Source organism: Balearica regulorum, chromosome 13 (assembly GCF_011004875.1).
Source record: "Balearica regulorum gibbericeps isolate bBalReg1 chromosome 13, bBalReg1.pri, whole genome shotgun sequence".
In the NCBI taxonomy this organism is placed as follows: Eukaryota; Metazoa; Chordata; class Aves; order Gruiformes; family Gruidae; genus Balearica; species Balearica regulorum.
In genome coordinates this window covers 13,430,001-13,455,000 of record NC_046196.1, presented here as the reverse complement: position 1 = coordinate 13,455,000, position 25,000 = coordinate 13,430,001, and the positions used below count along the sequence as shown (strand labels likewise).

The window sequence follows — 25,000 nt, the reverse complement described above, 5'->3', positions numbered from 1 at the left end:
CCTTGTCCCCTTGAGATTAGCGGGGCTTTCGTCGGTGAGTTTAACCGGGGCAGGATGTGGTGCCCAGAGCCTCACGACGAAGCCTTTGCAGCCTCAGAATCTGGGGAAAAGCCCCATCGTTCAGAACAAGTCCGTGCTCGAGCATCCGTTTTTCCCTTGCTGTGTATTAGATTTCCATCTGTAACACGCAGAAATCCTTCTGGCCCCCCCCCCCCCCCCCCCCCCATTGATGGGACAAGAGATTGCTTTCTCCCATTAATGTCCATCATCAGTCTCAAGGAACGAGCTCCATAAGCATGTTCAAGAACGAACAAAAATCGTACCCTTCTACTGCGGTTACATCTCGATGGTATTTCTATCTTGCCATCTTCTTTCTGATGGCCTCTGGGGTTGTTTCCTCTTTGGGGATAGAGGTGTGCCGGGGGAGCGGGCTCGCACGCTGAGCCGAGCACGGCTGCACGGGAGTGTTACTCGGGGAGGCTTTACTGTGATCGCTGGGGCTGGGGAGGGTTCACAGGGCAATTTTTTAATGCCAGCAAGCATGTTAGACACTGGTAAAGTGGCCCAATTTGACCTAAGTGGAACTATCTTAATTTGTTCCCGTGCAGCTTGCTGCCTGTACCTTTAAACTATCTGCTTTCCATAGTCAGTGTCAAATGTGTTAGAATAATATTAGCACAGGTAAGTAAAATACCTTTTTATAAGGCTTTAAATCATTTCTGCTACAGTTTAATGTGTAAAGCTACAGATTTTCCCAATTTGTTCGTAAGGTTATGTATCACAGACCTTAAATCATTTAAGGTTTTAAACCTGAGGGGTTCACTCACAGTCATGAACTGGAAAGCAGATTGCAAGAGACGTTGACATGCTGATCAATGACACGAAGCCTCCAAACAAATCAGTACAGGACTTTAAGAGATGAAGCCTTACTGTGTTCTGTCTGTCATCAGAATTTATAAAGCATCTTAGTGAAAGCCCCTTGAGAATCATTCCTAGAATTTTGCAAGTCATGAGCGTGTATGTAAAATCTGAATTTTTTTTTTTTTTCACAAGTAGCCTTGTAATAGCGTAGCAAAAATGTAGTCTGCAATGTCGGCGTAGGAGTACTAAGAACCTGTTTAGTGAGATAACATCTTTTTGAAACCTAACAGCTTATTATCTTCTTTGTTTCTATTTCTTGGCTTTCTTACATTGAATGAACGGCAAGTAAACACTAAAAAGGTATATCTTGAGGTTTTAAGACATCAACAACAGCAGAAATTCCAGGCAAACACGCTGTCAGTGTTTTTAGACACTGTGCAACTGACACCGTTGGATGGGACCTATGGTTGTATGTAGCAGTCCAGGAATTTGCTTTTCCTATATGTCCAAATATTGTAACCAAAATTCAGTTATGTGAATTCTGAAATGGTATGGGCCGCTCTAAACGGGACCTGAATCCTGTCCAGATATGATTTCGTATTTGGGAAGACCAAATCTGGCGCAGAGCGGTGGGGTTCACTAACCATTTCCGAAAGCTTTCCGTTCTCCGCAGCCGGCACGGTCGGCGCTCGGCTTGTCTGCCCGTGGGTTTGCTCCCCGCGTAGCTGGGCGCACCCGGGAGGAAGACGGGGCACCGCGCTGGAGTAACGCCTTGTGCCTGCTCACCCCCCGTCACGCTTAGTGCTGTAAAACATGTAGGAGGAGAGAGGCTTTGCCTTTCGGGGCTTACAGCTCAGGTATAAAACCAGAGACAAGTGGCATGTAAAAGAAAGCTGGGCATGAGGAGAGAGCAAAAAAAGCAGCGTGTTCCTACGTGTGAGAAACAGTGGTGATGGCAAACCAGATGTCTTCTGCTGAATTGTTGGCAGTTAGCTGTGGAAATGTGAGTTATAAAGGAGGAGTTTGACGCTTTTACTGGGGTAATGCTCCGATGTCAGAGAAGCTGTGTGGCAGAATCATCACTTGGAAAGTATTTGGAAGCGCATGATAAAGACTGGCTCGATCCGCGAGCGAGGGGGGAAGGAGTGGCGATCAGGAAACGTTGCGGTAGACCATCAAAATGAAAATAAGTAGCCTGCGTTTGGTGTGGTGGAGAAACCAAGGGGGTGAGAAGAGGAGGTGGCACGGACAAAGTGGGGTGTTCTGCAGTAGCATTTTTGCGTTGGATGTAATCGGGACGAGGTAGAGTCCAGAGAGATCTTAGAGGGTACGTGAAAAGCCTTGTACTGGTATTGTGCTAGTGGAGCACTGTGCTGCTTTGTAGTGAACTCCTCATTTGCAGAATTTTTACTACTGTTTTCACCATCAATCGGAGTCCTCAGAATTATTCCCTATCCTTCAGGTCAACAAATGGCATCGCCCAGCAGCGCGGTCCTGTTGGTGCTGACCGATTTAAACCAAATGCAGTAGAATGGCCAAGCTCGTAATTATTTCCCCCAGAAAGGAAGGATGCAGTTCTGCGTACGCTGACTCCCACAGCCAGCCACGGGGGCTCCGCGGAGCGCTCGGCGCTTCTCTGGGAAAGGGGCGTTGGGAAGGTGAAGCCCCGAGGCTGTGGTGCCCCAACTGGGGTTTCAGAGCCAGAGCCTGCTGTAGGACATAGTTTGGTTGATGTAGATGTACAGAGTGTATTATTTGGAAGTGACCTTTAATTTAATTTGTTAGACATGCATAGGAATAAACATAGTTAGAATTCTCAGTCATAAATTCTTCAGATTATAGCTTCAGTCGAGTGAACTTTATTTTGCTCTAAGAACGCCCTTTGTTTTTGTTTCTATTTTGCTTACTAATGTAATGGCCCTAAATTCACTACTGACAAATATCTTGGAAGTATTCTGGCTTGGCTTTTACTGCTGGCTCTTATCTCTTTTAAGTGGGGTTTATTAGATGAGATCATCTACAAAGGACTTATTTCTGTTATAAAATGGAATTAAAAAAAGTAAAAATACAATTAGTAGCTGTTCTCTTTTTACTCAGTTTGAAAGATTAGAATATCAATGTCAAAGAGAATAACTGGGTTTCTGGAGTATGCTGTGCAACTTTTGTTTTATCCTGTTTTGTCCTCTTTTGCTGCACTGTCTAGGGGAAAGGATCAGAAGAATTTCATTCTGTTCCTCAGCATTATCTTGAGAAGAGGTTTTCCCCCTCAAAACAATCCAGAACTGAAAGAACTTTTCAGTTCCCAAAAAGAAATGACCACCAAACATGTACATTATGAAGGCTTAAAAAAATAAAAGGTGTTAATCCCATTAATATTCTAATTCTCAATACTCTCTGCTGCTCTGTAGATTGTCTGCTTGAGGTGGCATTGTAATATTTTAACATAAATGTCTGATTCAAACACTGAGTTTTGACATACTAAATTTCTCACAGGTTTTATTTTTACAGTTGCGACCTTCAGTACCTATCCCGTGTCTTTTAAGAATTTCCTCAGCCAGGGAACAGATTCGTTGGTTTAAGAGTAACTGGTAAGAATATTTACTTATATTGTTCTAATAGCATTTTGTTCTGCTTGTGGATCTGAGGTTTTAGGTTTGATTTTCCATGTTAAAAATACATAAAAATGTATCTTTATTTAAATGTACCTAAATTAGATTTAAAAATCTGTTCTCACATTTTTTTTTTTACATCTTTAAAAATATTATGTTTATGTCTGTAGCAAAACTTTTTGTTGTAGCTCTTTCCAGGTGAGGTACAAATAGAGCTACAAATAGATTCTTTTTAAAAAAAAAAAAAAAATCTGCCTGGTAAAATCATGAGCATTCATCTTATGCGGTTGATATGCAAGACTTGTGTTAGAGATGAATCATCATTTATTACTTTATCAACAGACTGCTGATTTAAAAAAAAAATAATCCATGACACTCATGATTATATTCATTTTATCACTTTTTGTTGTTTTTTTTTTTCCTCCTATAAGTTCAATAGAACGTCTCATGCATATTATTAAGAACCATATTCTGTTGTATATTAGCATGAGAAGAACACCCATGAAAATCAGTGGGTGGAAGGGTGTACTACATTGTATATGTGATTTTCCTCTGAGCTATTCCAGTGCAGTAGAAGCTCCTGTAAAGTCTGAGAAAGATTGGTGTGGAAATCAGTGTGAAATCAGAATTGGGTTATTTGGCCCTTAGTTTGAAATAAGTCTAGCTTCCTAGGAAATAACCAATAATTAATTCTATATTCTACATCTGTTAATTGATTCTTAAATCAAAATTTCTGAAAGTTTTTGCTCTCAAATTCAAATTCTTAGATTATTTCTTTATTATAATTGTTATACTGGATTGTCCACTCATTTTTATATCTTGTGAATCAGTAGAAACCGTGTGATTCAGAGGAATTGTGCTGATTTATAGCTGATGTAAGTGAGAGGATATTCAGGCATATTAAAGCTTCAGTACTGCAAATGCATAAGCAGGTATTGAATTACTGATGCTAATGGGATTACTCACGTGAGTAAAGTTAAGCGCAGACGTAAGTGTTTTCAGGATTGATGTCTGTACTTACAAATTTATATCATCTAAGAATATGGCTCACAATTTTTAAAACTTACTAATTGAACGTGAGCTACTGGGTTTTATTCTAGACAATTGCCTCAAAGAATTACAGTGACTTGATTCTAGAAGAATTCCATCAACTTTGGAGAAATTATGTGGATTTTTAATGCTGTAAATAAGGATGCAGTTTGACCACTTCACTGATCCCTACTAATATCAGGAAATACTTGCCAATGTAAAGGAGGAGCACAGAACCGGACAATTAGTAATACAAATGGTTTCAATCAGATGATTAAATAGCTTAGCAAAGACGTGGTTCATTTTGTAATAGCATTTGGAATCCAAATAAAACCATGTGAGAGAGGTGCTGTTTGTTGCGATGTTAATACAGCAAACAGAAAACTCTCAATGTGTCTTAAATTTCAGGGGGGTGTCATGAGGCCATTCTTGGTTTAAAAAAAACCCACAACAACCCACAAAGAAAAAAATTCTAAGCCCACAAACTTAAAACACACATGCAGAAGCTCATACACTATTCTAATTAACAAAGCTTACCTTTCTCTTGACCATACCCCTTAGAGGTCATCATGTAAACTATTTAAATTGATAGTAATATTATGCACCATGAAATTAATTTTGCATTGTATACAGTTTTTATTGTGACTTTATCTTGTTTCAAAAGTGCTTACTTTCTGATTTTGTGGATATTACTGACTGGATTACTTTTATTTTGGTTTTTACACAACAGTTATATTAGAAATTTGCTGTTTTATTCTTACCTTCTTAGTAAAAATCCTTTTATCACACAATGGGTAATTTATATCCATTACCAGCCCTTTCAATCCTTTTCAGTGGTGCTGTCAGTGCCTTTGGCACAGTAATGATTAATGTGATCTAATAATAGTGTGCCATTATATTACCTTAGTAAAACATGTACCAACATCCTATTCAGATCTACCAAATTCATAGCTTCCTATAATATTTTTGTTGAAAGACAGGATTACTATTTTTCAAAGCTGGTTTTTTTTTTTTTTTTTTTTGCCTTTAACATATTTAATGAAATTCACAATTCTTTGCCATGGTAATCTTTGTGCATGCATTTGGACTTGATGGGTGAATTTTATATCACTCTGCATTATTATGATTTGTTAGGCAAATTGTTTGACACGTAAAGAGAGATATGCATTACATTGTTTTGTTTTGTTAAGGGTGCATTTTAAGCATTCAGTACCTTCTGATTATTCTGCTGTATTTATCATAGGGGGTATATTTAGATTGTAGTATGGAAGAATAAGCATTTTGGGCTAAAATGTGTGTGTGTGTCTGCATTCTAACCCAGATACTGCCACACACTACAGGAGGGAAGCTCTGTGCTCTTCTGCCCAGCAGAACCGGTTTTGGTGCTCTCTTTTTGGCGTTTCCATGCTGCTCTGCCAGCAGAAATGTGCAGAATGGTCCCCAACTGAGAGCTGGAAACTGGGATCGTGCAGCGCTGTGTCTGTGGCTTTCAATCCACGGTACATGTGTTCGAAACCCGGATTCATACCTACCTGCCCTGTACTTGAGGTTCAACCAGACACAGTACTGCTTGACCCCAAACTCCAGTAGTTAGGTAGCACCAGTTCACCCTAGAAGCAGAGAAACTACCCAGAAGACATTTTTTTGGTAGCAAAAAGTGTTGGTGCTCATAAAAATCTTGGAGTTATGTACGGCTACCTTCCAGTGGTTCCAGTTATGGACCTGATGCAGTGTGGGAGTTTGCTGCTCGTGCACTGAGCACCGATTCCCCCGATCCTCTGCAGCAGGAGGGACTTCAGTCACGGCACTCTTTCCAGGCTTGGGTTCATCTATTTAATAATGCTCCTAATCAGCATGGCTGAAGAGTTTGGATAACACTGCATCTTTGCAAAGCATCTTAAATCTTCATCACCCAAAGATGTCATTATTGCAGTCAGGGAGTCACATACTTAACACTGTCGCAGCAAAATCAAAATGAAACGGCATGTCCACTTTTTAACTCTGCTTTGTGATGTTCCGTTAAATACGTACTCGTACTGTTTCATCATATCACAATAAATAATGAATGAGAAAAATATTTTAATCTTGTCAATACTGGCAATGTCTAAAAACAAGGAAAGTGTGTGTATGCATTTATGTGGATTCCTTATTTGATTTAGGCTAAGCGATACAGCTGTAACATGATTTGAAATATGCAATCAATGTAAACGAAGAAAAATATTTTGAATGCAGTGTATAAACTGTGCGGTTCTTTAGACATATTTTTAGGAAAAGAAAAAAAGATGATAATTGTCATACCATATAATGATAATACTACTACTGGAAATATATGCAGCAGCTTTATTTTCTGGCACGGTAAAGACAGTCTTAAGCCTTGGTCATTTAAATCAAAGACATTCTCATCTCTTGCACATAGCTGATTCTTCATGACATAACAAGAAATAGGGGCGGGGGGGATAAAGCCTGAAATCTTGGTTCGTATTGTGTTCAAAAGGTTTAAAGAAAGTTCAAGAAGATGCTTTGCTGGTTTTAGTAATAAATAATTATTTACAAAACAGAAAAACCTTTTATAAAGAACTCTCCAAAATCAGTTTACTAATGGAGATGTAATTTGTTAAAGCTCTAACAGAGCTGTACCGGTCTTGAATTAGCGCTGCCTTAGGTTGCACCGTAAGTCACTGGACTGTCTGTTGTGCAGATTGCATTATGTCTTACTGCTTTATTACTCGCGCGTCCTGCAGTTGTACTAGTCAGGGCCAAGTCAGAATGAAAAACGGTGGCTTCCTTTCTTGGCTAAGAATAGCGTGGTCAGTGAGGTGTTCCTCCCTCATCTCTCCACACGCAACTCAAAGTAGATGTAGTAAACTGCAGAATAGACTTTTCCGTGGTCCGAGGCATTTTCAGGGCCTCGTTCGTTGTTTCTTACGTTGTTCCTTTCAGTGGGAGATTATTGCGCGTAGTGCATGAGGCACTAGGTTCCTTGGGGTGGTTTTCTGTCCGTTTCTTTGGCGAAGTAGGATTGGAAGTCGGTGAATTGGCCAGCAAAGGATTATTTCCCGTCTTTGTTGCGATGGGACAGAGGCTCTTGCATGTCGTGTCTGGGAGCGTGGCTGGTCAGAAGAGGGAGAAGAGGGTCCCAATGCAGCTGCGTAAGCTGCTGAACAGCACCATTACAGTTCACCGCCCTTGTTTAGGTTCCTGTCGTATTGCTGTGCCGTGGTCCTTAACGCACTCGGGTGGGTTAGGAAGAGGCTGCTTTTGTGTGCCTGGAGGAGAGGGCTCCCAGTAAGCAGAGGAAGAAAAGTAAAATAAAAAATCTTGGCCCAATTCTTGGAAGATAGGAAAGCACAAGAGGAAAGTATTTTTGGTTTTTAAGGCTAATTTTATCTCTTGTGAGGCCATCGGGTCAATGAGTAGAAGTGGTGACTGGTAATTCTTGGGTTGTATTACTAGCCAGTGAATTACTGTGTGACTTTAGTAATGAAACGTAAATGTTCTCTCTGTTCCCCAGTGGGCATAATACCATTTACCTGTCTCAAAAATGCTTTGTAATTTAATTAACACTTGGAGTGCTCTTTGAGATCCTTAGATAAAAGCAGACAAAATGAGTCAATTGTTACAGAAATCCCAATTTATCCCCATTTAAAAAAAAAATTACACTTTGTCTTGACTTTTTCAAACCTCAAATAATGTTTGATAGGAGTTTTGGGCTTTGTTCTTACTGGTCCTTAGAGTCACTTATTCGTAGTGATTTGCATAGGCGCAGTGTAGGTATTACTTTTTTGTTCAACAGAGTATTTTGGTGGATCATAAATTACCAGTCCCTGTGCTGGGAATCTGTTTCTGAGAGAAGCATACATTTTCAGAGGAGAATTTGAGTTGTGCTAGCAAAGTTCTGCGTTATTCTTCAACATATGCTTTTTATTGTTTTGGGGGAAAGATTTCTTAATTTTTAGTTTTGCGCTGGATGAAATAGCTTGGTCTTTGTTTCATCAAGTATGTCAGTATCTTGCTGATAAATTACACATGACTGTACAATTGTAACTACAGCTATTCAACAGTCATGTATAATTACCACATCCTGTCATAGCCAGATGACTGACCAATGACCAAACCAACTATTTCCTTTGTACAGACAAGGATTGTCTATAAGTATGCACCGATCTACCTTTGGGACAATTCCAATATTTAACTGTATATACACTTCTGTTTGAATATATATTTTGTAAGCCAGCTGAGATGTGCAGTTAAGAAGTAGAATTTTTGCATTCTCCTCTAACCTTCAGTAAAGAACTTTTTCATTAAGACAAGTACTTGCAGCAATCAAGCTGCACCTTCAACCCATCCATGTCTTCCATCTTGGTTTGGAAACAGCCAGATATCTCTCTCTCTGAAATCATGAAACCCACCTCTTTGCTCCCAGGTATCTAATTCATTCTCACATTTTTTCCTTAGCAGCTCCATGCATTCATGAGCGGTTAGCTGCCTACCGCTCAACTTTCTTTTCAGAGACTATGGAAGCAGCGCACACATACCTGGCTCAAAGTGAGGTTCTTGTCAAAAATGTTTATGCTCACACATTTTCCCCCTTTTAATCTACTTTCCGCCGCTATTTTAACTACTCGAAAGGATTTTAAATGCACTTTTAAATAAGCAGATAATCTCAACAAACATCTTACACCTAGCAAAAATGTTGCACACCTGTTTGTACACAGCCTTGATGAAATATCTCAAAGTTATGCTAAGCAAGTCTGCCGTTCCCTTCTGGTATTAAAAATGCCATTATCTTGAAGCTTTAAGTTGTACTATTTGTGTAATAGCACATAATAGCACCTACAAGGGAGTTGATATCTTTCTCATGCTTCCCTTCATCTCCTCCAGCAGTTGTTTCAGAAGAACCTTTTTGGTCTTGCTTTGGTAATTTAAACAGAGAGTCTGATGCAGTTGTGCCTGAAACTGAGGGCTGTCTTTCAGCTTTCAAGGGAATCTGGAAAGGCCAGAAGAGCTCAAGTGATCTGCCACTGCTTTTCAAATATTTTAGAGTAACACATGTTCCATTTAACAGAAATTGTTAATATTTTTTTCTGACTGTACAGCTGACTTTTCCTGCTCTATAAATGTTACTGTTATTAAATCTTACTTTTTGCCGTATCTTACCACAAAAGATTTGGGGGAAAGGTGGAGTGGGAGATGTCCGTGAAGTTCACGCTTCTGCCCAGCTGTAGTGACAGGTAGCGGTGCTGGAAGAAGCGCCAATGCGCAGAAGTGATGTGGGCGTCTGCACGTGTGTGAAGGACTTCCTGAGAGGAGCTCGCCTGGAGAGCAGGTGAAAGCGTGCAACCGTAACGCTCAGTCACAAAGCAGTAAGCTGCTCTCCAATTCTCCCTTGCGCTCTTCCTCTGGAATATTACGTTTTTACTCAAAGCGTGGCTGCATAAAAGTAGAGTGCATCTTAATTCCCTTACTAGTGATCTCGAGCGTTGCTTTGAATGGACGTTGTCCTGTGAGCAAAACACCAGAGGAAAATTCGTGCCTTCCTTTTCTTTCCTGTGGGTAACTGCACATTGCATAGCTGACCACATATGCTAAGGCTGTGGAAAAAGAAAATGGCAAGATGACTATTTCCAAACCCAGTAAACACACATTGCAGCCTGGCTTCTTATTTGAGAATGCAAGATTTTACTTTTTGAATAACTACTGTATTTTAACAATAGGCATCAAGTGGTTGCTATGTGATACACAACAGTGTTTTTCATGAACTTTTGGCTGCTGAATAAGCCCAGCAAATATGGGTTCTTACCCTTTTAGTTTTCTGGGTCAATTCATTTTGCACAAAGGAGAGAATGATAATTTGAGTTGTAGGCAGAGAATGTTTTCTTCACATGGTGGGAAAGATGAAAGCTGGTCTTATTTGATTTCTTTTTAAATTAAAAATTATAATTCTTTATAGAGTTACAAATAATTATCTTATTACTAAACTCATCCTGTAAGCTTGTTACAGAGTCTTTCTCTGTAAAATAATTGCTGATTGTCAATGCAAACTAAAAGTGGGGGAGAAGAAGGGGAAACATATATATTTATGTAACATATATGTGTGGATTTTTTTTTAATGTGATTTGATTACCCCAAAAGTAAAGACCTAGGCAAATGCTTTTTGTTTCTTAGGTGATGCTGGCTGATTACAGGCCGTATAAAGGTGTTTTCTGAACTGCTGTTCTCCTCTCTAAATGCTCAGCCCTTCCCTGCTTGTGGGTCAGAGAGGACAGTGTCTATCAGATTTAGCTGGCTTCCTGATGGGACACCACATTGAGGATGCTTTTATGTTCTTATCTCCTGTTCTTCTGTTGTTGGAATCCCATGGAGCGGGATGGAACTGTGGATTTAAAATCTGCGTGAGAGCAGGGGCTGGCACTTGATGCCGGGAGGGACAGGTGAGGTGGCAGAAGAGCAGGCAGATGTCAACAGCTGGTGGGAGCACCACTCTGATGCATAGCTTAATGGCATCTTATGTGGGAGGATGAGGACGATTCCAGAAGTGGATGAAGGAGGGGGTTTGGGATAGAGGAAGAAGGGCATTCAAATTATGTAAGGGAAGGCAGAGAAATTATCTCTGGCTGTGCAAACATATACAAGAGCGTGCAACTGTGTCTCTAAGTTTCTCAATGCTAAAGATCTAATTTAATTTTAGTTAGTTTATTGAATAATTATACTCACAGGGGCTTATTCAGGAAGGCTTTGGAGCAGGAAGGCAGGAAGAAGGGTGCTTGGTCGGGAGGAGAGTGAAAGTTGGAAGAGTGCTGTTGAGGAAAGATCCATTGTATTGAATGAAAGACGAAGAGTTTTGGGCAGGGTGAGCAAGGGAAGATCTAGGTTAAGGATTCAAGGGCCATAAAGATAGAATGTGCTGAAGGTCATTGTGTTCTCCTGCTAGGCCTTTCTAAGCCAAGACCTATCCTATCCAGATACGTAGGAGCCCTTGTTTAGTCTTGACCAAATTAATGGAGAACATCAACTATGTGGCTGTGTTGGTTTTAGCTGGGATAGAGTTAATTTTCTTCATATTAGCTAGTATGGGCTCTGTTTTGGATTTGTGCTGGAAACAGTGTTGATAATTCAGTGATGTTTTTGTTCCCGCTGAGCAGCGCTTACACAGAGCCAAGGCCTTTTCTGCTTCTCACCCCACCCCACCAGTGAGTAGCTGGGGGTGCACGAGGACTTGGGAGGGGACACAGACGGGACAGCTGACCCCAGTGCCCAAAGGGATATTCCATACCATATGATGTCACGCTCAGCATATAAAGCTGGGGGAAGAAGAAGGAAGGGGGGGACATTCAGAGTGATTGTGTTTGTCTTCCCAAGTAACCGTTACGTGTGACGGAGCCCTGCTTTCCTGGAGATGGCTGAACCCCTGTCTGCCCATGGGAAGTGGGGAATGAATTCTGCGTTTTGCTTTGCTTGCATGTCTTTTGCTTTACCTGTTACACTGTCTTTATCTCAGCCCACGAGCTTTCTCACTTTTACTATTCCCCGATCCTGCCATGGGGGGAGTGGGCGAGTTGCTGTGTGGGGTTTAGTTGCCGGCCGGGGTTAAACCATGACGGGCAAATTCAGCGAGGCTTTGGGGGGTGGGAGGATGAACCTTTGACGTACTGTTTGCTGCTGGTGGTGTTACACGGGATTTGGTTATTTCAGGGAAAGTACAGTTGTAATTACTCTTCCTTTTGCTGACTGTGTACGACAGCAGCCATCAGAACTCACCCATACACTGAAGTGCCACAATGAGATGTGTTTTAAAATGAGAAAGATGTACAAATTTCACCCGAGTATTCTGGTTGTTCGTTCTCTAAGACTCTTCTCTTAGCCCTTCACCATGCTGCCGAAACGCAGTTCTAGAGCAAGCTCCATTTCAATCCATTTTCCTCTAATCTGGTTGTAACTTCACTGAGTTATCACAGTGGTTGTAGTCCTCCATTTATGTAACTTACATAATTCCATTAGATTTGAATAAATTTATACTAATTTGTACCAGGCGCTTCTGCCAAGCAGGTTTGTGGTGGTTGTCACTGCGCTATTACAATTTTTTTCTTGGACACATTCAAGCTCTTTCTACATATAGTTATTGTGGCAAAGATTGTGTGTGTTTATCAGCCAGCAAAGTGTGAGTGTTTCAGCTCTCGTAAAGAATTTCCTTACAAAGAAAAATGAAGGAAGTTACAACATATCCCAGGTCACTGTGTCCTGATAATCTTCAGACTATTCTCTGCTTCTCTCCCCGTTTGCCCAGTCGTCCTTCTCTCAAAAGTACCTATTGCGTCTTTTTGGTTGGGTTCATTCCAAATCCAGTTTTGAGGGACGTACCCTTTCCTTTTGGTATCAGACACTGCAAACCACCCCCCACCCCCCAAATGATGATAATAGTGATTGCTTTCTCAAATAGAAAGAAAAATTCTTTTGTGGATGACATTTTTATTTTTATTTTTTTCTTAGACATTCAATGTAAAGCATTTATCATTGGGATAATTTTCCCTCTCAAAGTCATATGAGACACAAAGCTGTCTTCAGGGCTAGTTCTTCTAGTTCACTGGACAGCTGTTCTGCCTGAAAAGAAATAAAAGATCATACATCAATCAAAGACTTCAGGAGAATCCTTATGTTCTTTAACTAATAGGAAATTCCTAACGGCGAGTTCTTGATCTTCTGACTTCTTTTTTCAGTTTCAAAAACTGCATTGATACGTTTTGCAAGAGTACCTGTTGGGTTTGGTTTGGTTTTTTTTTTTTTAAAATGTTTCTTTTGTGTGTATCTTGATGCTTGGAGGGTGTTACAAACTCTTCTTCACTGGTGACAGCCACATCATAAGCAAAGGGTTTTCTTACCCCTGTGACTCGATTGATCCTCTTCTGAATGTCACTATGGGCAGAAATTAGTGCTACTTGGCAGGAGCAAGGTTCTCATCTTTGCTCTGCTGGTGCTGAACTACTGTGATTTCCAGGGGAAAAAGACGAAAGGGCTGAAGGACGTGCCTGGGCTGCAGCCTTCCTAGCTGGTACAGATGTCTGTATTTACTCACCATTCTGCCTTTCTGTAACTCCATTACACTGAAATAAATAACAGGTAATAAATTCCTTTTTTTTTTGTTTATTAATTCATTACTAATTATGCATTTACTCTAGTCTGCAATGCTAATTTAAAGAAGATTCAAAGTACATTAAAAAATCCTTGCCTTTTAAAAAAAAATAATACTCAGAACACTTTATTCAATTTACTAAATGATGTGTATATGCAGCAACAGAATTGAGTTTAGCATGTGTCCTTTCATCTGTAAGCGTGGGGTGAAACATGTAAGTGAACTTGGATGCTACTGTTTCATCCTAGCAGTGCTGGAAACCACATCCCTGACACTGGGTTTTCTGGCCTCGTCACGGTAGGTGTGGAGCGTTGGAGCGTGTTTGCACGGCGCAGAGCAGCGCTGTGTAGGTAGACTGGAACCTAGTGAAGGCTGTCTTGGAGACACAGTAGCCCAAGGGAACTATTAAGCTAACTTGGGCGTTTTTGCACAAGGAAAAGAAAAAAAAAAAAAAAAAAGTCAAAACTAAACTCCAAGATGACTTTTTTTTTGTATCCACCTGTTGGTGCTCTTCGAAGACTTCATTAGCAGTTTGTTACACGTTCATGCTATGTTAGTATTTGATGGTATCTTCAGAGATAGCCCCGTCAGCGCTATGTGGGGCTCAGCAATATACAGATGTGCAATGTTTTAATGTGTTTTGGTGAAAGAGACCCTCTGTTCTCTAAGCTGTTAGACTTTGACTTCGGTAAGGCTTTGCACGGGCTGCCTGGGCTGGATTACTGCAAAATTAAGGCATGATGCAGCTAATTATGCAGTGAGAAAGAGGTATGAGAACGGAAAGATGTGCCGGCATAATTGCAGCAGATTCTTGTATTTACATATACTTAAAGTTGTCTTGATCCAGAATTCCCTGAAGCAAATGAATTTATTGATTTTTAGCAGATCTTGGATCATATCGCTTGCCATATTGAATAGGAGTATTGGGCCATCAAGCGCCATTGATTATGACCAGGAGCGGAAGCTTTAGAGGAGGAGGCAAGAAACCCATGATCAGTCATCGCAGGAGAAGCTCTCCTTAAGGATGTTGCAATTATAAGCAGGACACATGGCCAGTGTGTACAATGTGATGGTTCCAAACCGAGGGAAAACAATGGGGATGATTTAATTCTCTTTTGCTTTGAAATAAAGAAAGCTCAGTTTTATTTAATCAATAGACTGTAGGGTTTGATGTATGGATGAAAACTTACAATCAGTGGAATAATATTTCTGGTTAAGCACTTCTCATCAGGAACTTGTTTGACCTGTGAGCTGCTTCATTTTTTAAACTTAGATGTCTCTATTATAGAACTTCTAAAGATTCTTGCAGTGCCAGCATGAGGAGTGTGTGTGCGCGTTTTAATACGGATGCATCTTGTAGGAAAGGAGATAAACCTGTTTCTTTGTACACAGACACATACATGATTTATCAAACATATTGTATTACTCTGTCTTTACAGTAAAACGTACAGTGGATGTGAATTACTCTATCTGTGTAGGATTAGAAACTCTGATGTTCTGTCTTGTATTCAGGAAGAGGATTACCCTGCAGATAACGTGCAGATAATTTACTTTTAGTGAGGCATTGCAGCTTAAGGACAAGCAGAATCAACTTTCTTGAGGTAAAAGGAATAGGAACTGGTATGGAGCAATATAGTGTACTTGACCACTCACAGGAATTTCAAGATGACATCAGAAATATATCATTCTATATTTATTGAACAGTCATCTTTTTCAGTCATCCTGAAATGATATTTTGATTTTCAAAAAAATCTGTTGTAAATGCTGAGTACTTTGAAATTCACCAATTTTATTGCATATGATTGGCAGCTTTAAATGCCAACAGCTCATTTAAATATGAAACATCTGTACATTATTATTTAGGGATTTTTCATCTGTTGTTTTTTTTTTAGAAATGAGGATTTTAGGAGTCCTCGAATGCACAGTTGTATATTACTTATGTACAAAAGCAGTAATGAAAGAATAGCCCTAAAATATACTGTATATGGTTTGTGATTAAGGTAGGAAATGCACAGCATATGAAGAAATACAATATGCATTGCATTTGATTTTAGGTGTGGCAACAGCAATTATGATTTCATAACAGTGGGAGTAACATGACAGTTCAAAAGCTCAGTGAGAAGATTATGGGTTTTTTTATACACAGCAATGTAAATTCTTAAAATAACAATGTAATTTTTACATTTCTCACTGGATATCAGGATAATCCAATTTAGAACAATTTATTCTCAACAGGTATGGTGAAAATAGATATATCATTGTGGAGCGTGGTATAATACATTAATTTTTATGAGTGAGTTATGAAGATGTACAACTCAGGACCTAGGATAAACATCATATTCCTTAATTAATCCATTACACTATGGCACATATGTGCCACTTTTATTACCCTAAAATGAAAAATGTAAAAAAGAAGAGGGGGGGGGGAAGCCCCCACAATGCTGCTTTTTTTTCCCCTGTATTAGAAAACCTTTCTTCTAAAATCCTAACAATGTAAAATGTAATGCACCAAACACTATTAATGAGTTAGACATCTAAATTCCTTGAAGACTTGTAAGATAAAGAGCCATCATCTTCTGGTAATCACATTCAACTACATTCTTTAGCTTAAATGTTTTAAAGCTTATGGATGCAGTTCCTACATGTTTAAATGAATCCAGACCACCTAAATTCCAGCTAGAGAATGCAGGTGAATCTGTGATTGAGCAACAATGTAGGAGCAGAAGTGGAAAATTAATGAAGGGGGGGGGGGAAGAAATATCTGCCCCTCTGATATCTCAAAATGCAGTATTATAGATGCATATAGTCTATGAAGCCGCACATACAAATCTACAATGAATGGTTTTCTCTTATAGGTCTTATTAAAGCTTTCAGCCAAGATTCTCCGTTCTGCCCCATCACAGATCCCCAGCAAATACGATGTATTTGTTTAAAGGATAGGAAACTCGTGATTTCTACAGGACGGATGGCAAAACGTCCACTTCTGCTTGACTCCACTAACCTCAGCTTAGGAAGCTGTTTCCTTTGGTTCAAGTGAGGGTGGGTGTCACGTTTTAACCGCAGACTTTTGTTTACAGATGGGGACGAATATTAGTCTTGTAATTATAAATATTTTGCATTTACAGTAAAGGAGCTACAAGAGCTTTCGTCATCCGTTGATTAAAGACTTAAACCTCGCCGCACTCCAGCCAGCTCGGTAAGTTGTGCGAGCCCTGCAGATGAGAGTGACGGCGGTTTGGGAAGGTGGGGTGACTTTCTTAAATATGTGGCTGGCAGAGCTGTCTGTAGCGCATCTTGGAACAGGGTCCAGATCTCCCTTGCTTCTTGGTCTATGGCTTCTCCTCAGCACAATGTATCTATTTCATTATCTAAATGGGTTAATTGTTTTTCCAAAATCTGTTATTTCATCTCGTATTTATGTACCGGAGCTGGATGCTGAAACAGTAACGTGCAACTTGCCTTCTAAACTAATCAGAATTTCCTAATATCAAACCTATAAGTTTATGACTGTTTTGTGTGCCCAAGAGCAAATGATCTTTAAGATATCTATGTGAATACATTTTAATGTGATTTCACAATGTTAGGCTATCTGTCACTATCTGTCATTTCTAAAATCTGATACTAATAGAATTTAGTATTTGTCATTTTACAGTGAAATAAGAATAGACATAAGACAATATAAACCAAAACACTATTAATGAAAAATCAAATTAGAGATTCTTGTGTATTGAAGACATTACATTTAATACAAATTAGCACAATACAAAGGAATATGTTTTTCTGCTATCTCAGCATTAGAAGAATAGCACTGCTTTTCTCCATATGTCTGTGTCACCAGGTTGTTATTTCTTTTGTTTAGTCATATAATAGAATGTGTTGAGACATATTATCCTCAACTTGTGTAACAGCCTACAAATACTGATTGCAGTTTGAGCTTGTTATGGAAAAGTATTGCCCTGTGGATTGAGAAAATGACCAACAGCGGACTATAATCTATGAAGCTGAGAGTAAAATTGCCAACTAGAGGTCATTTTTCAAACCAAGGGGCAATAGTTTTCTACTATAAACTGAATATTACAGTCAGTATATGTTTTATTAAACCATTTCAGAAACTTGGGAGCAGTTTCATTTAAACTTCTTGCTTGATGTGGCTCAGAGAACAGGCCCAGGGCAGCTCACAAAAGAGGCCTGGCATAGCCTCTATAATAAATATTCTGTATACTCAGTAATTATGAAGGCTTTAGAGCCTTAATGGTGAATGGCCATATCCTGCCACCATTCTGCATCCTTAGCAGCAATTGAAGTCATTAAGATTTGTGTATAAAAATCAGCGCAGGCCACTGTTTCTCACCTTAATACTATGACAAACTGGGGCCAAACTATATAGAAAAGCCAATTATGGCTATTACAGTCTAAAAGATTAAAAGAAAAACACCTTCTCCCTCCCCCATACCCTTCCATTGTTTTTCTTTCCTACTGAAGTGTGTAGACAATGGATCTCTATTGGCACTCGTATGGGGGGGACTGCCTAGTGCCGTAGTCAATAGGAGGATTTCCGTTCCGCAACAACAGAAACAACAATAACTGCACGGACAAAGCGAAGCCTTTATGCACGTGCAAGGTATGGTAAAGGAGGAGGATAGAGAGTTCTGCCATCCTGTGCCTGGGGAACAGACGTGCTTTCTGCAGCCATTGCTCTCTCCGAGTGACTTTTACTGTTAGTAGGCTGTCAGTCCAAAATCCTCGCTGGGGTTCAGGTTTTAGAAATACTCATAGAGAGTTCTAGGCCCTCTGCAAAACAGAGGGGCAAAGAAAAGTGAGAGAGACCACGGTGGCTTGGGCAGAAGGGAGACAAATAACATCTTTCACCTTTTCCTCGAGAATCCCTGATGGAAGCGTTCTGTGTAGAGCTCCTTGTGGGACTTCTCCGTGGCTGCCTCTGCAAGCTTTGATGTCAACTTGTTGTCTACCTGGCAGAATTTCTAATTTTCTATTTTGGGGCAAAGGTCACAGGCTCATCTTGGTTTCATGGCATAAGCATGTCACAGTCCAATACTACTGTGTTGTCAGCAGCAAACATATTTAAGTTACTGCATGCCTAAGCTGCAAGTTCACTTGTCACAATTACGCATGTAAATCGTGCATTCATAGAACCGTAATTAGAAATTTCTGTCTGCACTTGCCAGATTAATGCATAGTTACAGCTGTAGCATGGGCAAATTAGGGGCAAAATTTGTTTTTGCACTTTGAGTTTTTAAAAACAGACCTTACATCCGTATGTGTGTGTATATTATACAGACACAGGCATAATTTTCTAATGGTCATAATTTTAAAGGTCTGCATAAAACTTCACCACCTCGGTAAGGGTGATGGATTAGAATAATAAAAATTGGAGTAGCAAAAGACCTGTTATACATCTAGTCCATCATCTGGACATTAGAGGATTGTTCCCTACAGGGTATTTGCTAATACTTTCTCCAGAGCAGGTTTAAATGTCCCGAGCAGTGAAGTTCCCACTAAAGTTTCACAGATATAATTGAAAGGATTTTTCTTCTGACACTTTATCTTAAAGTGATCAGTTTACCCTGTTAAGCTGGTCATAACTTCAGGGACCTGTCCTGTGTGTATCTCCTTGGTGCTTCCATGCTTCTAAATGTTTGCAGAAACTCACTGTAAATTACTTTGGTGTCACCAGTGCCCTTTTCTCTCATCCGCTACCTAGCACTGTGTCACTGAGCAGATTGTGGGTGTCCCCCGCCCCCAAACCTCTCTCGTAGATCAAAAGGCTGGGCCAAAGTAAGACGATACTATTAATTTAATGTTGCATATATTTCATAATATACACACTCTTTCTATAAGATTATGTATCTAGTCTGTGCTCATTTCTAGGAGGATGTTTAGAGGTCTGTCTGATTGTATTGGGCACTGTACAAACATAATTAATCTCATTTTTAGTAATGCTTAGCTCCATGCTGAGGGTGTAGAAATATAGGGTTATTAGTTACTAGAACATTTTTATTATGCACTTTCTGTTTTGATTGACAACTATTAGTATTTTAAGATGACAGAACTGAAACTTATGCTGCCAGATAACATCGAGTATAATGTATGCTAAGTAAACAGAAGCATGTGAGCAGGATAATATTTATTGTATAGTTACATGGCAATGTGGTAAGAGACTAGAGAGAGAATTATTCTTAAAGAAGCATATTTGATACTTTACGCTCTTTAGAAATACAAACATAAAACTGAACTTTGCACCCTGTTTCCTCAGGGTAGGATGCAGGTTTATTGTCTATCCTGGCTGGGTTGTTCTCGAAAGCTTCCGTTCTTCATCTTCCTTCTCTCAAATTGCCTGTGTAGGAGAGGAGTAGGAGAAGATCCCTCTGAGATAAATGGTAAAGCAGAAGAGTTATAAAACTCGATGGCTTGCCTTGCAGCTTCAGCCGAAATTTGTATTGAAGCCTTCATATCCAGTCCTCTTCCCAGAGAGCTGGACAGTCCAAGTAGATGAAGGTCTGGAGGGGCGAGAGGTACAGGCAAGAGAAGTGTGGTGCAGTGGGAGATTCATGAGGAGAAGGATGGAGCCGCTGTGACCAAGTCAGGCTGCAGTTTCTCATTTGGCAAAAAAATCAATAATAATTTTAACTGAGTAAATAATAATTTTGTCTCCAGAACAAAAAGAATAGTTACTATGAAGTATGTGCAAATTTTCCGTGTATTTCTAGTGAATATTTAATACAAAGCAATTAGAGGCAGGGCAAGAATTATATAGCTTTTAAAAAACCAATGAATAAAGAGACTCTTGTTTTCATGACACAATTCACCCACCTAAAATTACTTATGGAATTCAAGTTAAAAGGAAGAAGCTGGAATGTGCAGAACCTGGTTCAGAAGGTTGTGCTTAGGTCTGTGTGCAGCGACTGCCGGGCTGGAGCCAAGCCTGGCTTTAGAATGGGGCAGCAGAGATGTGCATCTTCTGAAAACATCTGTAAACAATACAAACTGAGTTAATGAAGAGGTCAGTTCTTGCGCTGTGTGAACAAGTAAATTGAAAGGTAGTAGGAAGACTCTGGGCTCTATTTATTTTTAAATAAATTAATTTCAGCTTGCATCCTGTTCAGCAACAAAGTACTCAGCTTTGTGTTGCAGAAAGTTCGTCAGGCACAGAATATATTAGGCAGACGTACCTGGTTTAGCTTGTGTAGTGAAAGGAATAAAGCTATGTTGATCTGGTGTTCTGCTTGTGCTAATTTTTCCTAATTTTGACCTAGCTTGACTATTTCAATAAAGTACCATGCGTACCTATGTTTAGTGGAAGAAATTCTAAGCAGCAACTCTTCAAATCATTCTCCATTCAGGGTGTTTTTTTTAAACACGTGACCAAGAATGACTGCTTGCGTCCTGTACACACCATCAACACAAGTAGCTGTAAAATCACAAGATAATATCATTAGGCAGTTGGTTTTGGCAAACTCAGATTAACTGGAGAAGAGGAGGAGAATCAGTGGGGTTGATACATTTCACCATTATTTAGTCTCTCAGGAAAATGACTTTTTCAAGTCATTGAGACAAAAACATATCCTGAGTGTGACGTGTTTTTATTTTTCCCTGAGCATGCCTCTACAATACGGTGCCTGACTCGTAATGGGGCTGTTAGGCGGCACTTTTAAACAGTTGCACTTTCTAGCTGCAATTAGAATGTCTTTAAACATAAAATTATATTAAAACCCAAACTAATCACGTAGCATTTATTATGAACTGTCTGGTCAAGTTCAGCATTCATTCCATAAATATGGTACGTTATTGTTGGAAAATTCTCTTTTGGACTCTAACCTCTTCTTCTCTCTTCAGTGTAAGTGGCTGACTGCTGCAGCATTCATCCAGTGCACCTTTTGTATTTGCTTCAGCTTTTCATTCCTTGGAAGTGGTTTTCCTATTGACTTGTGCTTGGCAGCAGGCTGATGCCATTAAAAAAATACCAGTATTAAAATGCTTATTATGAATCTTGATTGGTGAGAGCACTGAAGGTGCTTGTGGAAGTACAGTTTGTGAATAGTAGTTCTTGTCGATCAAGACAATGTGCCATTGTGTCTGACGTACTTGTAAATTGTTATCAATCCTGCCACTAATCCCTTCTCGTCCATCTGATGCTCATGGTTCATCTCTTTTGGGCATTAATATTCACGTTTCAGGATGATACATCTAATGACTGGCCTCGCTTTCAGGGAATAGTGCCACGTTACGACGGAATAAAGTGTCACGATGTCTTAGGTAAATAAGCCAGTCGGCATGAGAAGAGAATAAAGCTTCATCTGGCAGGATAGAAAATGGAGAGGAAAAGCTGTGGTGCTTGATCGCTATCGAAAGCGAAGGCGCTACCGGTAGAGTATACGTGAAGAAATGTGCCACCTGCATCACATTTGTAGTTAGAGTGAGGGGTGGGATTACATTAAATGCCTTTCAGATGAGCTTTCTGGATTCTGCGGCCACGGTTCCTGTAAACTCCCGTGCAGTCCAGTGGTCCTTTTCTGTGACTCTCTCCCCCATCCCGCTGGGGGATGCAACTGCCCAGTGCGAATTGTAATGCTTTGTCCTGAGATTCAGGGAGAATTGCGTCAGAGACGTTACTCAAAAGGACCTCAACTACAGTCTTAGATCATCCGGGTCAGGACTTCAATGCCAGTACTGTTTCCATTTGAGCATCTTCTTTGTCTCCTGTAACTTAAATCCGACCCTCAAATGCTTGCTTAGGGATGGCATTGATATTCCATGGGAGCTGCAAATGCATCAGAGATCAGATGGAAAATGTGTATATAATGTATCTGTGTATTGTATGTGGCAGCTAGGCACAGTAATGGAGTAATGCTTTAATATATACAGTACCTTTATTATACAGTCAGGTGAAAAAAAGTGGATGTTTCTATTTATCAGTTGTTTTTTTTGTCTTGGGTGTTTCTATCTTTGACTGATACAAATATTTTGGAATCTAAACATATCTCCACAATACTGTTGCGTCTTTGTTCTGGATTTCTTTCATCTTAACTTATCAACACAGTATATGAGCCATTTTATCCTACAGTGTGATCATCATCCTCGTGTGTATTTGCTCATTAATGTCAGGTTAAGATCTAAAGTATATGTCAGGTTAAGATACGAAAGTAGGAGTGAAATTTCTTTTTTTTCTTTTTTTTTTTTTGTGGTTTGTACTAATTTTTTTATACTAATAATGATGGAAACTGCAGTATTGTGGCTTTTATGGGGGGGGGGGAAAAGTATACGTGTTTTCCCACAAGTGGTGTACTGCTTCCAGTATTGGGTTGGCTTAAATATTAGTACTCAAACACGACCTTAAAACAAAAACTTTGACCAAGTTTCTGTACTGGGGAATGATTTTTTTGGTGTTTATTGAAATAATTGAAATATCCTAATGAAATATCCCTTAAAAACAAATGAATGTGAAATGCATATTCTACTATTTGTATTTTTTCACTGGACAGATTTCTTTTTTCCACCCGTGTCCATTGTATAAGTTCACAGTTAGTAAGGTCTGTTTTCTATATGCCTGATATTCATAGTCAAGAAACTTTGAAAAGAGAAAGTAGCAATGGAAAAATGTAAGACCTAATAATTTTTTTAAAACTGGTTTTGGTTGCTGACAGACACATATTTGTTAAATGAGCCTTTTTTTTTTTTGTCTTCACAAAGTTACTCTAAAAGTATTTTGAGCCAGATTTTGTCTTTTTTTTAAAAAACATAAAAACCAAAACTAAACCCTGAAATTTTCCTTGAAGAGTGCAGACAGAAGAAGGGGAGAGGGATGCGCACGTGGGTCAGGGAGACCGCGACGTGCGCGTTGGGGTTCGGGTGTTTGGCCTAACTTAACTTCAGGTGTTGAAACCTCTCACAGTTGGTGCCCGCTCCTCTCCACTACCTGACCAGGAGCAGAGTTGTAATAATCCTGGCCAAGTGCAGCAGAAAATGCCCACGTAGCAGCGGAGGGCGAGTAATTTGGGGAGCGTGAGGAGAGGAGCGAGGCTAACCTGCGGCAGGCCCCCGGGCAGGGGCGGGCACGGATGCTCATGCTGAGAGCTGGGGTTGCAGGATGCTGCGCAGTCGGGCAAAACCCTGAAGCACAAGGGGAACGTGAGGTGTGCGAGTCGCTGCGGGGGGGGGCGGTTGCATGTGAAGGCGCTAGATGGACTGGTCTCCTTCAGAGCTGCACTTTTTTTTTCCTTCTTTTTTTCTTCCTCTTCAGCTTAATCAGCCTTATTTTTATTCCTCAAAATTGTTCTTTCCCTTTGTGGGAACAGTTCACCACTCGCAAAAAAAGAATAGTTAAGAATATGTTTTGCATTGAATGTTTCTAGCTTGATTGACATAATTTCTAGCATATATATTTTCTGAAGTTTTCAGGGGAAACTATGCAAATGTTTTGATGGAGTTGAAATGTCTACTTTACATTCCATGTTTTTAGATCCTTACGCTGTATTGTAATACAGCATATTAAAACATAAATGACAGAATCTAAGGATAGTGTTTTGACTTTTCCAAGGTAAACATTTCCATATTGCAATGTCAGTTTTGGCCCGTTTTGGGGCGGAACCACATTTTCTGCTGCAAGCTTCCTTTTTAACAGATCTACCTATGATAATGAGGGTAGCAGCTATGGCTCTTTCATTTCAGTCCTTCCTGAGAATCACCATGCCTGCCTCTCCTTGTTGCTTTATTATTTTTAGGAGCTGTCAGTTCTCGGTCCTCTTCAGACTCTTTCCCCAATAGCAAGAGGCACAGAGGTCTTGTTTCTTTTTTCTGCATTCAGAATATGAGACACAAAGAAGCCCACAGTCTAGTTACTGAGCTAGGTTTATTGCAGTAAGTTGGCATTGTTGGGCACATTCTTCCCAACATCTTGAAGCTTTTAGCAAGTCTTTTCTCTTATTCGAAAACTGACAGAGTTTGGCTTCTGTTTATGAAGGAGTCACAGTCCTGCAACACTGATTTGTGTTTTCCTAAGCCTATTCTAGTGTGCTTTCAATAACGTAGCAATCCCGTGTGAAACCTCACAGCTTTATTTACAACATCAAGTTGTGGTGTTTTTTTTTTTTTTTAAACTGCAAACTCTACCTCTCAGTAAATGAAGACCCATATTTAAGTCAGCTTTAGCAGTAGGCAGTGCTTTAATTTGTGTAAAACTTGTGGCAGAAAAGTACAAGAAAAGGAGATCCAAGGCAAGGTTTTTATTTTTTGCGCTGTCCTGTTTATTTGTACATTTTAAGTTTAGTTTATAATAATAAAATGTGTTAAGACTTGCTGGATTTCTCAGCTTTGTGGATCAAAGGTCCTCTTTATTGACAGGCATTGTCAATGCAAA

At 39.8% G+C, this 25,000-nt stretch overlaps 1 protein-coding gene across 3 annotated transcripts in view; it reads left to right on the top strand.

Moving 5' to 3' along the window:
* The window catches only part of ZNF536 (zinc finger protein 536), a 352,810-nt gene that overhangs the window by 51,664 nt on the left and 276,146 nt on the right, over window positions 1–25,000 (top strand). Inside the window, exons 2-3 of one of the 3 annotated variants that reach the window (XM_075765690.1) lie at window positions 3,370–3,449; window positions 16,752–16,822. The gene's annotated coding sequence lies outside the window, so the exon portion shown is untranslated. Of the gene's footprint in view, window positions 1–3,369; window positions 3,450–9,724; window positions 9,863–16,751; window positions 16,823–25,000 lie in introns of those variants that run through there. The other 2 variants (XM_075765693.1, XM_075765692.1) reach the window with 2 other exon arrangements.